Here is an 11517-nt window from a genome sequence, read left to right as displayed (position 1 = left end):
TTTTTAACAGTTTCTTTCTTTCATGAGAAATAGAGAGAGAGACATGCACCCCCAACAAGGACTCACATTGCAATCCCCCGTCCCCAACCTCTCCTTCTAGGCAGCCAAGATAATGGGTGCTCACCCCTGGAGCCTACAGGTTGATGAGGGAACCAAACCCACGATCTTCCACATGGACCCCACATCACCTGAGCAGCACATCACAAAGCTGGCTCTGGTTCATTTACCAAAATGCCTCCACCCTCCTTCCTTCAGGCGTGCAGATGCTAATTACAGGCTCTTAACCCGAAAAGTCACCTTGAAAAATTGAGGCCGGCTGGGTGAAGCAGGGGTGATGTACTGCTCAAGCAAGACTGGATCCACATGGAAGACCGTGGGTTCAGTTCCCTGGTCAGCCTTTGACCCTGCCTGTCTGGAAAGGCTGGACATGGGACCCTGTGAGGGTGCTTGTCCCCCTCTCTTTGTCTCTCATTCTCATGGAAGATTTTGTTTTTTTCTTTGCTAGAGGGTGCACCTTCTCCAGAGAGAAAAGAAAGTACCCCCCCATGAGGAACGGTCATTTCTTCCAACTGTCTCTCCTGCTGGGATTTTGAGTGCACGTGCACATGTACCCTGGATATTCCTCAAGTCGCCAGGTACAGAACTCGAACCATCTAGTTGGCCATGTAGAATCCAGCCACTTGAACCAGCCCACCGGGAGCTGACCCGGAAGAAAAAAATGTAAAAAACAAAACTTTTTTTAAAAGGTTTGTTCCATGCATCTCCCCACTCCTACCTTCACTTTACAAACCAGGAAACAGTTAGGTCCAGACCTGGGTCTAGAATCCAGGGCCCTCAACCACTAAGCCAGTTCTTTCCTCAGCATGGTAGAGCCTCATAAATGATGTAAGATTTTGGGATCCTAACCATCTGTCTCAGGGTACAAACCAGTGAAAAATGAAACTGCAGAGTCTTCCCTACTCCTACTTGCCGTTAGGTTAAGGGGGGGAGTCGGGGCGACCACAGCTGCCCACTTTCAGGGAGCTCATACTGGATCCCCCGTATGACAAGCACAACCAGAAGGTTCGTGGCAGAATTCCTATTCACTTTTCTTCTCACAGACTCCCTGAGAACTCCAGAAATAAAGTGAGGTAAAGAGCAGAGGCCACCCCGTTTTCCAAGAGCATCCCAGACAATGCTTAATGATGTCTCAGGGATGGAGGCTACTCCTTTGCCCAAGGAAGCTTCCCCACTGCCTTTCATGTCAACAAACTGTGCCTGAGATACAAGGCCCTTCAGAGATGGGACAGACTAGGGCCGCCACAAATTTCCCTAAAATCTCCATGGCCTAAGAATGTGCGAAAGGCCTCTATCTGCTGGCTTCCCATTCCCATCAGGTGCCCCAGAGCAGACTTCCACATGGTGACTCAGGGACCCAGGCTGCAGGTTTCTTTCATCTCATGGAAAATAGCACTACAACTTCAATATGTGGCTTCCAAGGTCAAAGTAGGACAGAAAAAGAAAAAAAGAAGCCCCTGAGTGGGATACTTTCAAGGCTCAGACATCCCACACCTACGTACTTTCCTTAAGTTAGAACTTAGTCACCTACAGGGCCGGCAGGTGGCGAGGTGATTAAGGGCACTGGACTCCCACATGGCAGGCTACAGTTGACATCCTGGACCCAGTGGTTTGCTTTCTCACTTTCCTTCTCTTTCTCTCACTCTGTCCCTCTCTGGTCAAATTAGAAATAAATAAATAAATAAATAAATAAATACAGTTAAATAAAATAATTCTTAAAAAAAAAAATACAGAACTTAGTCACGTGGCCCTTACCTAACCTCAGGGAAGGCTGGGAAACATAGCCTGGCTGGGAATCTAGGAAGCCAAAGAAATTGATGGGCCAGGAACAGAGTTATCAGCACTGCCCCAGTCTTCAATGTTATTCTATTGTCTTAGTAAAAGTTCTTTTTTTTAAATTTTATTTGAATTTTATTGTCATTATTATTATTTTTTTTTTTTACATTTTTTTTTTTTTTGAAGTTGGCCAGAGAGAGACAGAAAGAGAGAAGGAAAGTAAGAAAGCAAGCTGCCAGGTCCAGGACTTGAACTGTGGTCAGCCACATGGGAGTCCAGAGGCCTTAACCACCATGCCACCTGCCGGCCCCAGTAGAAGTTCTTTTGATGGCATATGACAAACCAACTTACGTGGAGTCAGAAACTGTTGAATGGAGGTGATCAAAAGGATGCTGAGCACTTCACAGAATCCAGAGGAAAGTGGACCAAGCAGATTCAGGAAAGGCTGGATGAGAGAGCCAAGACCATCAAAAGCTTCTTGTTTTGTTGGACCCCCACCCCCCACCCCGCCATGGATTTGTCCTCTTTTTCTTTGCCTCATTCATTAATTGAGCACCTACTAGATTCTGGGCCTGGCTTCCCAGCTGTGAAACTAACAGACTAAATCCCAGGCCTCATGAAGTTGACACTGTCTTTCATTTTCTCTCCGCAAACTGTTTTCTTTGTTGTACCCATGTCCCAAGGACCACTGTGGGGTTTTTTTTTTCTCTCTCTCTCTTTTATGTTCTCCTTTATTCATGATAGAATGAGCGTGTGTACATAGGGCAGGGGTTGTGGGAGGACCTTCCACAGAATCTGCTCATGCCACCATCCCCTTCCTCCAGTCCTCCAGTCCTCCAGCCCATTGGATCTTGGGCACTCACCTGCATGCCTGGTGATTTGAGGTTGTCCAGACCAAGAACTCAAACCATGGAAGCCATGTTGAATTCAGCTTCTCTTGAGCAGCACATTCCCGGTGCACCACAGAGCTCGCCCTATTGTGGGCTTTGTATGGGATGTAATGACGCTGGTCCTGCCAGCTCTCCTCTTGCAGGACTATAGAAAGGCCATGTTAGTCCATGGTCCTCCCAACTGCCATTTCTGCCTCTTTCCCCAGCAAGTGTCTCCATCTCGTAAGATGCCTGGACAACTGGACTCTATACTCACTTGTGAGAGAAGGGTTTCCTGCTTATCGTTTAGACCAAGTGACTTAACTCCATTTCTCCCCAAAGCAGGCCAGGAGACAGGAGTTGGGTATCAACAGTTTATTGAGGAGGTAAGAACCAATGGGGAAATAAGGAAGCGAGATGAAGAGCGGAGGAATGCTGGTAAGGGGAAGTTGATGAGCTCGTTATCACTGTGGGTAGATGGAGCACCATCCCCCTGGGCACCTCTGAGAGACGCGGAGCACGTTTCTGAACTGGCACAGCAAAGGTCAAGGAAACTCAGTATTTACCCATCAACTTTTTAATGGCCATGCACCGAAGGAGGTTAATTCCCCACTGTTCCAGGCCTGCCCTAGAGGCAACCAATCACGAAGGCCCTTGAGCAGAGAGACTTGGGAAGCTATGGGGATTGGAGGGAGGAGATCAATAGTCATTGATAAGCCAGGGGTCAAAGCTCAGAGTCAACTGAGGTTTTAGACCATCCACTGGGGACTCACTAGTACAGCCCATGGCATGCACTTCTCCAGCTCCACAGAAACTTCAGAGCAGAGTGTCTGAGGAGAGACTACAACAGGCACTTTCTCCTTGCTTGCTAAGTTAAGTGATGCCCATCAAAGCTTGTGATTCCAGGGCCAGAAGGTGCTGCAGTGGTAAAGCACGACATTCTGCAAGGCTGATCTGCAGGGAAAGGTTCCGGATTTGTGTCTGCAGACATCCTTGAGCATATGGGGCATGCATGTGCCCATGATCTGGACTGGGTGAGGCTGGGGATGGATGCAGCATCAGGACCCTAATTAGAGGTTTTCTCCCCCCCCCAGCTTTTTGTCTCTCCTACTCATGGAATAAATGAACTAACATGCTTAATAAATAAATAAAGATTATGACTGGAGAGAAACATCCAAACTGCTTACGAAGGCCCATGTAACCCTACTGACCTGGCCCTACCTACTCATCAGACCCTACATCCACCTCCGGCCACACTTGGCACCCTCTGTTCCAGCCACGCTGGCCTCCTTGCTGAATCTCCAAGCCTGACTTCTCCCTATCCCCCATCTGCCTCGTTCTCTTGGGTCTTGACTCAGAAGCCTTTCCCTAACCACCTTGAATTAAACATCTCTCCCACACACACACACCCTCTCTCTCCTTGTCCCACTTGATCTCTCTCCGTGGAAGTTACGTGAGATATCCGTGGCCTTATTTGGTGCCTGGCATCCACAGGAGTGGAAGCACCCTGAAGACAGGGACCTTCGCCGACTTGTTCACCTCTCAATCCCTATGCCCAGAACTGAAACAAAGCAAGAACCCCCTAAGGTATTTTCTAGGGTTCCTGAAATATAAAGTCCATTTGCATTGTAATGGCCCAGAGTAAGGAGTAAGTCTTTGGACTTCGGTTATGATAATGACCAACGTGGACCATGGGTGAGGGCCATTTGACCTCTCAAACTCTCACTTAAAGGAAAGAAGGTTTTCAGTTCAACGTGTAAGATGTTTTGTAGGCTGGAAACTGCTGGTTGTGAGCTCAGAGACTCCAGGCTGAACGGTTCCAGACACCTGAAGAGGAATTTGATTATCTAAGGCCTCACCAATCAAGAATGCCCGCGAGCTGATCACGCCCTCTTGAACCAATCACTGAACTGGTCATGCGCCTGAGACCTCAGCCCCTAATTTTGCCCTTAAAAACGCATGTGGGGAACGTCTCAGGGAGACCGGGTCTTTTCAGCACGAGCTGCCCGCTCTCCTTGCTTTGTGCTTTGCAATAAAGCTGTACTTTCCTTCATCACACCATGTGCCTATGGCTTGGTTTTACAGTGCTTGGGTGAGCGGACCTGATTTGAGTTCGGGAACAGAACTGCGCCTGAGACGTAGTACATGCTCAGGAAATACTGGTCAAATAAACAGACGTGGGCACCTTCACGCATTTCACGGTTTAATTTTAGAAGTAACCTCTCTTCCGGCGAAGCAATAATTTGCACATGGGGTGGGGAAGGGTCTCTTTCGCAGCAGCAGCTCAGGTTATATAAAAGGAAAGTCTTTAAAACTGCTTCAACCCTGCTCATAAACCCCACCAACCTTCCTGTGAATCCCGCAGTTGCCCAGACAATGACCTCTGGTACTTTCAGGTCACACAATGGGTTGATATGTGAAAACCAGAAACTCAGACTCTTGACCTGGAAAACTGATGATGTGTCTAGAAAGTGGGGGGAACCAGCAGAGAGCATAATGGCTATGTCGCTGGACTCCCACATAGTCAACCACGGTTCGAGTCCCGGACCCGGTGGCTTAAACTCACGCCGGGCATGTGTGCATGCATGCCCAAGATCCTGAGAAAAAGATTGGAGGGAAAAGGGATTGCGGCGTGGCCATCCCCCCTGGGGGGTGATTTCTCGCTTTCTATCTCTCTGTCTCTCTCTGTCTGTCTGGCAAGCGCACGCACCCTATAGCAAAAACCTCTCCAAAAAAAAAAACTCAAGCTGGGTGTTGGGACCAGCAGGTGGTGTGGTGGATTCCCACATGGCCGACGGCAGTTCTAGTCCTGAACCTGGCAGCTTGCTTTCTCGCTTTCCCTTTCTCTCTCTGTCTCTCTCAGGTCAGATTTAAAAATAATAATAACTGGTTGAATTCATTACATAAATAAATCATTCTTTAGAGAAAAGAGAAAACAAAAACAAAACTCATGCCAGGCGCATGGGCATGCGTGCCCCAAATCCCAAGAGGATAAGGGAGTGAGGTATGGCCATCCCTACAGGGGGTGATTTTTCGCTTTGTGTCTGTCTCTCTCTGTCTCTCTCTGGTGAGCGCACATGCCCTATAGCAAAAATCTCTCTTAAAAAAAAAAAGTGTGAGGGGTAGGTGGGGGAGCACACCAGTTCATTTGTGTGTCGCCCGTCCAAAGTACACACAATCGAGAGTTCACTAACCCCAGCTCAGCCTCTGCTTCCTTATCGATAAAATAGGTACAACAGTTACCAGCAAACATTGCGGCCAGAATTAAGGGAGCTGATTACACTCAGATATGAGCACTTAGCATAGAACTGGCTGCACGGTAAGCTGGCTAACAAGTAGCTTGAGGTTCTTTTTCCTGTTATCAGGGTCCCTGTGGTGTCGTGCCTGCATACAGGAAGGAGGCCCTGGCCATGGGAAGGTGGCTTTGATCTGGTCCCTGCAGTCTCTCGGGTCTCGAGAAACCTAACAGTAAAGAGGTAGTTACCATCTCGGATAAGCACCATGATGGATCTGGGGAGACCCAGGTCCAGAACCCCAAGGAAAGAATCAGTTAACTGAGTTCCTGTCCTGTCACGTGGGTCCCGCAGTTCCCAAGGAGAAAAAGGCTCTTCCGCCACAGCACAGTCCATTTCCTGAATGTCCTTCCCCAAGGCCCCACTCAGGAACTCGAGGAAAAGAGAAGAAAATTCTCACAACCCCCATCATTTCCATCTGCAACCTCACTCATTACAATTTTAAAAATTTACTCCAGGGCCCGTGCGCTCGTCTCGTCGGGGACAGAGAGAGAGACACAAAGTGAGAAAGAGCCCTACCCCCAAGGGGGGTGTGTGACCAGTCCTGCTCCCTTCTCCATTTTCCTCTCAGGATTTGGGCATGCAAGCGTACCTAGCATGTTTTTCAAGCTACTGGGTCCAGGACTCCAACCACACAGTCAGCCATGTGAGATCCAGCCGCCTTAACCACCACGCTACCAGCAGACCCAGGACTCACTTCTTTTTTCTGAACATCGCTTTTTGACCCTGACCCCTTAACTCAGAATCTCAGGCTGAGACGTGGTCTCACCCTGTCCTGTTTCTCTTTGCCCCTTTTCTGGAACTCACCAACTATCTGGGCCGTGGTGGTCACCTAAAAGGGGGATTTGGCAAGCTCTCACACGAGGAAGATTAAGGAGATTTCAGTTGCTTTTTGTGTTTCCACCTCCGTTCTGATCTGGGAGGGGGAAGAAAAAGCAGCCCACGTGGGCGACTCAGAAAACAAGCCGAGATAAGAGCTTATTGACAGGCCCGGCTAGCAGGTCCCTCATTCACACGGCTTCAAAGACAAACACTTTCCGTTTGTCGATTTGTTTTAGGCCTTGCCGAATCTGCAACTCTGTGGCCTTGACTCTAAAAATAAATCGCCTGCGATAATGACGAGGCTGTTGCAAAGTGGAAGGAGTGCAGAAAAGGAAAGACGAGGGGAAGGCGAAGCTGAGAGCAGGCGAGAGAGAAACCGAATACCCAAACAGGAAGAAGGGATATGGGGAAATCGCCCTGGCTGCTTCCGCCAGACCAACAGCCGGGCTCACTGCAAAAGCCCACAGCCTCGGGGAGGCCGCGGCGGTCCAGGCCCGCGGTTTATTAGACAGGAAAGCAGTCCTCTCTAGCCATTTGCCCTCTGCGACTTGCCACTAACTGCAATCCACTGACCAGCACCAGCAGCGGCACCAGCACCACCCTGGGGCTTGTTGGAATTCAAATTCTTGAACCCCACCCCAAACCTGCAGAATCCAGTCTGCATTTTAACAATGTCCCCGGGTGATTCTTATGCGCATTAGAGTTTGAGAAGCTGGGCAGGGTCCCTGGTGTTCCACGGAATGCAACACAGATGAGTCAAACAGACTCTTAATTCTCCTCCCTTCAAACAAGAAATGAGCCCCGCCCCCACAGAGAGGCTGACTCTGAGAATGTTCCTTTGGATCAAGGAAGCTAGAAAAAGCCAACTAGGTTCCTTGCTGACCGCAGTCGATTTTTTGTTAGAATTGTGCTGTTCTCCACCCACCTCCAGGACCAAAACGAATCTCTCTCTCTCTCTTTTATTTGAGAGGTTTTTGCTACAGGGCACGTGCGCTTGCCAGACAGACAGAGAGACAGAAAACGAGAAATCACCCCCCGGGGGGATGGCCACACCACAGTCCCTTCTCCTCCATTCTCCTCTCGGGATCTTGGGCACGCACGCACACGCGCCCGGTGTGAGTTTAAGCCACCGGGTCCGGGACGCGAACCGCGGTCGACTACGTGGGAGTCCAGCGACATAGCCATTACGCTAACTGCTGGTCCCATAACGAATCTTTTTTTAAAAATCTTACTTGACTTACTTCATTCATGAGAAAGAGTGCGAGTGCGAGAGACAGAGACAGAGAGACAGAGAGGCACTCTTGACCAGGTCTTATCATGCTGTGATCCCCTCTCCCTAGCCCTCCAATTCAGGATCTTGGACACACGCTCATCTACCAGCTTGTTTTCAGGCCCACCTGGGGATCCGAACCTGCCATCATCCGTGTGGCTTCCAGCACTGACACTCAGTCTGCTTCTCACCGCACTAGCAGGCTGAGGCCCTTTGGAATCTCTTTGTCCCTCCTGTGATCATTCAGCATTCACTTGGATGCAAACACAAGACAGAGCTGGTTCCTCCAAGGGGTTGCTCTGGGAATTGTCCTCTGAGCCTCTTCCCTCCAATTCTCCTTGCTTTATTTCTCCTTCCCTGGCTACTAGCCTGAAAATGTTTCCCTGTCTCCTCATCTTTATGAAACTCTATTTCATGGCGTCGATGCCGGGATTCTGATACATGCCGACACCCCCTCTTCATTCTCCCCTCCCCTTATGTCTCGCTGACATATTTCAACCCCTCCTTACTGTTCTCGGTTCTCCAAAGAGGACCATCCTTTCCTCCTTTCTGCCTTGGCGGTCATAAACTCCGTTAGTCAGTGTGGCTCCCGGCCCCCCTTGCTCTTGTCGAGGCTGGGCAGGTGAACAGCCGGGCCATTGTTTAGATGCTGAGCAGGTGACAAATAGTTATGGTTGCTCTTTGCTGGAATTCTAAATAGTGGCTGTCACTCTTCATTGACTATAAAATGTACAAATGTGAATGATAAGAAAGAACATAACTGTGCCCCATCTTATCAAATTTATTTTAGCTGTGCTTTAAAATCAATTTAATTTGTAAATTATTCATGGCATGTAGCAACTATTACAGGCTTGCACTACCCAAACCTAAGCTTTAAAGATTGTACTAACTTTTTCGAGACATTTCGTGGCTGCTTTTTTATCATTTTTTCTGACTAAAGAAATGCATATCTATTTTAGAAAATGTGGATACTACAGATAAGCAAAAATAATTATTTTCATTATTATCACCTTTAATCCTATGACCGAGACATAATCCTTGTTCACATTTTGGTATACAACCTTTCAGTCTTTTTGTTTGCTATGGGGCACGTGTGCTTGCCAGAGACAGAGAGAGGGAAAGTGAGAAAGCACACACACACACACACACACACACACACACACACACAATGAAGGATGGCCATGCAGCAATTCCTTCTCCTCTACTTTTCCCTGCTTTTGGGATTTGGGGCATGCATACACACGTGTGCCCAACATGAGTTTCAAGTTGACAGGTCCAGGACTTGAACTGTGGTCAACCATGTAGGAGTTTAGCACCTTAACCTATTTTCATCTGTTTTTATCAGTAAAAAGTCTATTATTAATCTTGTCATTAGTTTTTAAAACTCTAGCTTTTCTCTCTAGGAGTTTTTAAGATTTTCTCTATTACCTTCTGTGATTTATATATTTTGTGATTTCACTCTAATGTATATAAGATAGATTTATTTATACTGCTTAGTGCTCAGTGTTTTTTTTTTATCCTAGATTTCATATCTTTCCTCAATTCTAGAACATTCTCAGGCATTATTTCTTCAAATATTGCTTTTCTGCCAACCTTAGTTTTTTGTTATTGTTATTTTGCCCCTTCCAGAAACTCTGAGTGTTCTAGAGCTAGCTTATATCACTTCTCAAGAGCATCTACTCTCAACTCTGTCTTCACTGCCATCACGTTAAGAACTTGAGATCAGCCACGCTGGAACATGCTATCTGTGATCAAAACAGCCTCATGCTTGATTTAACACTGTTATCTCCATCTTGAACTCCTTAATAATTTTATGCTTGAACCTGCGCTTTGTAAGTGGAATCTGATGGGACAACGAAGCATGCACCTGCGTCAAGGAGATACATACAACGGACGTGTGTGCATGTTTCCTGTGGCCCCGCTAACATGTACTGTTCATGATGCCTGCTGAGCGCAGAACGGTGGTGAGCCCACACTGCCTGGCCGTTCAGCAAGACTCAGAGCAAGAGCAAGGCAAGCGTGTCACAGCTATGACTGAGGACCCGGGGAGCTGACAGCCCCGAGAGGCTGCACTTTCCATTCGAAACAGTACTTGCTTTAAATGCAGAAAGGAGGCAATGGCACTTGAGAACACACAAACGACCTCTCATGTTCTCTCTGGCGTTATTTCTGTGTATTAGTCAACCCCTCACGCTGAGAACGGTGACGCAGAAGGAGCGGGAAGGATAAGGCAACCCACAGTTCCTGTTCTTTGCAGTCCTTCCTTACTCATCGGTGAGCTGGAGGCAGAGTGTTGGTAGCACACGAACATATCGAGAAGACAAATAAAGGTCAGCTCTGTGGCCTGAAGGATAAGGCAGTCAGATCCCACATGGTCGACCACACAGTTCGAGTCCTGCTAACCTGAAAAACACACCACTACACGTGCGTGCGTGCGTGCGTGCGTGCGTGCCCAAAATCTCCAAAAGAGGTTAAATGGAGAAGGGATTATGGCGTGACCATTCCCCGCGGGGAGGTGTTTTCTCACTTTCTGTGTCTGTGTTTGTCTCTCTCTGGAGGGCACAAGCTCCCTCTATCACAAAAAAACAAAAAAGGGAGGGGGTAGGGGGAGAAGAAGAAGCCAAATGAAATCCGTGAGTTAGTTTTGTGCCGTATCGCTGCTGTTCTGGAAAGGACAAAATACATATGCATGTACAAGCCACAAAACACAAATTGCGTCATTTGGGTGATTCTGCATACTAGTTAAATGCTCTTATGTTTGCATTTAAAACTAACACCGCAAATCTATAGATGAATGGTACATTCATGTTAATAATTTAAAATTTTAATTTTTCTTTACTTAAATGCATATTAAATAGCAAATAAACACCATAAGTCAAGAGAGGGTGCAGAAAGGAAAAAGCTGTGTATTTTAGCGTCCGCTGCAGTTGGAGCGCTTGTGCCCCATCCCCAGCTGTGCCCCCAGAGTTCAGGTTGCAACTGAATCGCCAATGCATCATTATGGAGAGCCAAGGCCTTTGGGGAGGTGACTGAGTCATGAGGGCTCTGCTCCTATGAGTGGACTTCACAGAGGGAGCTTGCTCCTTTTTAGTCCTCTGGTCCCTCCTGCTATGTGAGGACACAGCATTTCTCCCCTCCAGAGGATATAGGAACAAGGCGCCATTTTGGAAGTGGAGCCAGACCTATCACCAGACACCGAGCCTGCCAGCAGCATGATCTTGGACTTCCAGCCTCCAGAACGGCAAGGCATAAATTTGAATTCTTTAGCAATTACCCAGTCTCAAGTATTTAGTTCTAGCAGCACAAATGGGCTAAGAAGGTGCCTTTGATGGCATGTTTTGCCTGATTTTTTTGAACATGGACTCCTGCATTTTCATTTTGTACTGGGTCTCCCCAAAAACCAACCCTGTCCATGCCACTCCTCACTGAG

This window comes from Tupaia chinensis, unplaced genomic scaffold (genome assembly GCF_000334495.1).
Source record: "Tupaia chinensis unplaced genomic scaffold, TupChi_1.0 Scaffold000248_2, whole genome shotgun sequence".
Taxonomy (NCBI): Eukaryota; Metazoa; Chordata; class Mammalia; order Scandentia; family Tupaiidae; genus Tupaia; species Tupaia belangeri.
The sequence above is the reverse complement of the archived record's forward strand: the minus strand, read 5'-3'. Positions refer to the sequence as shown.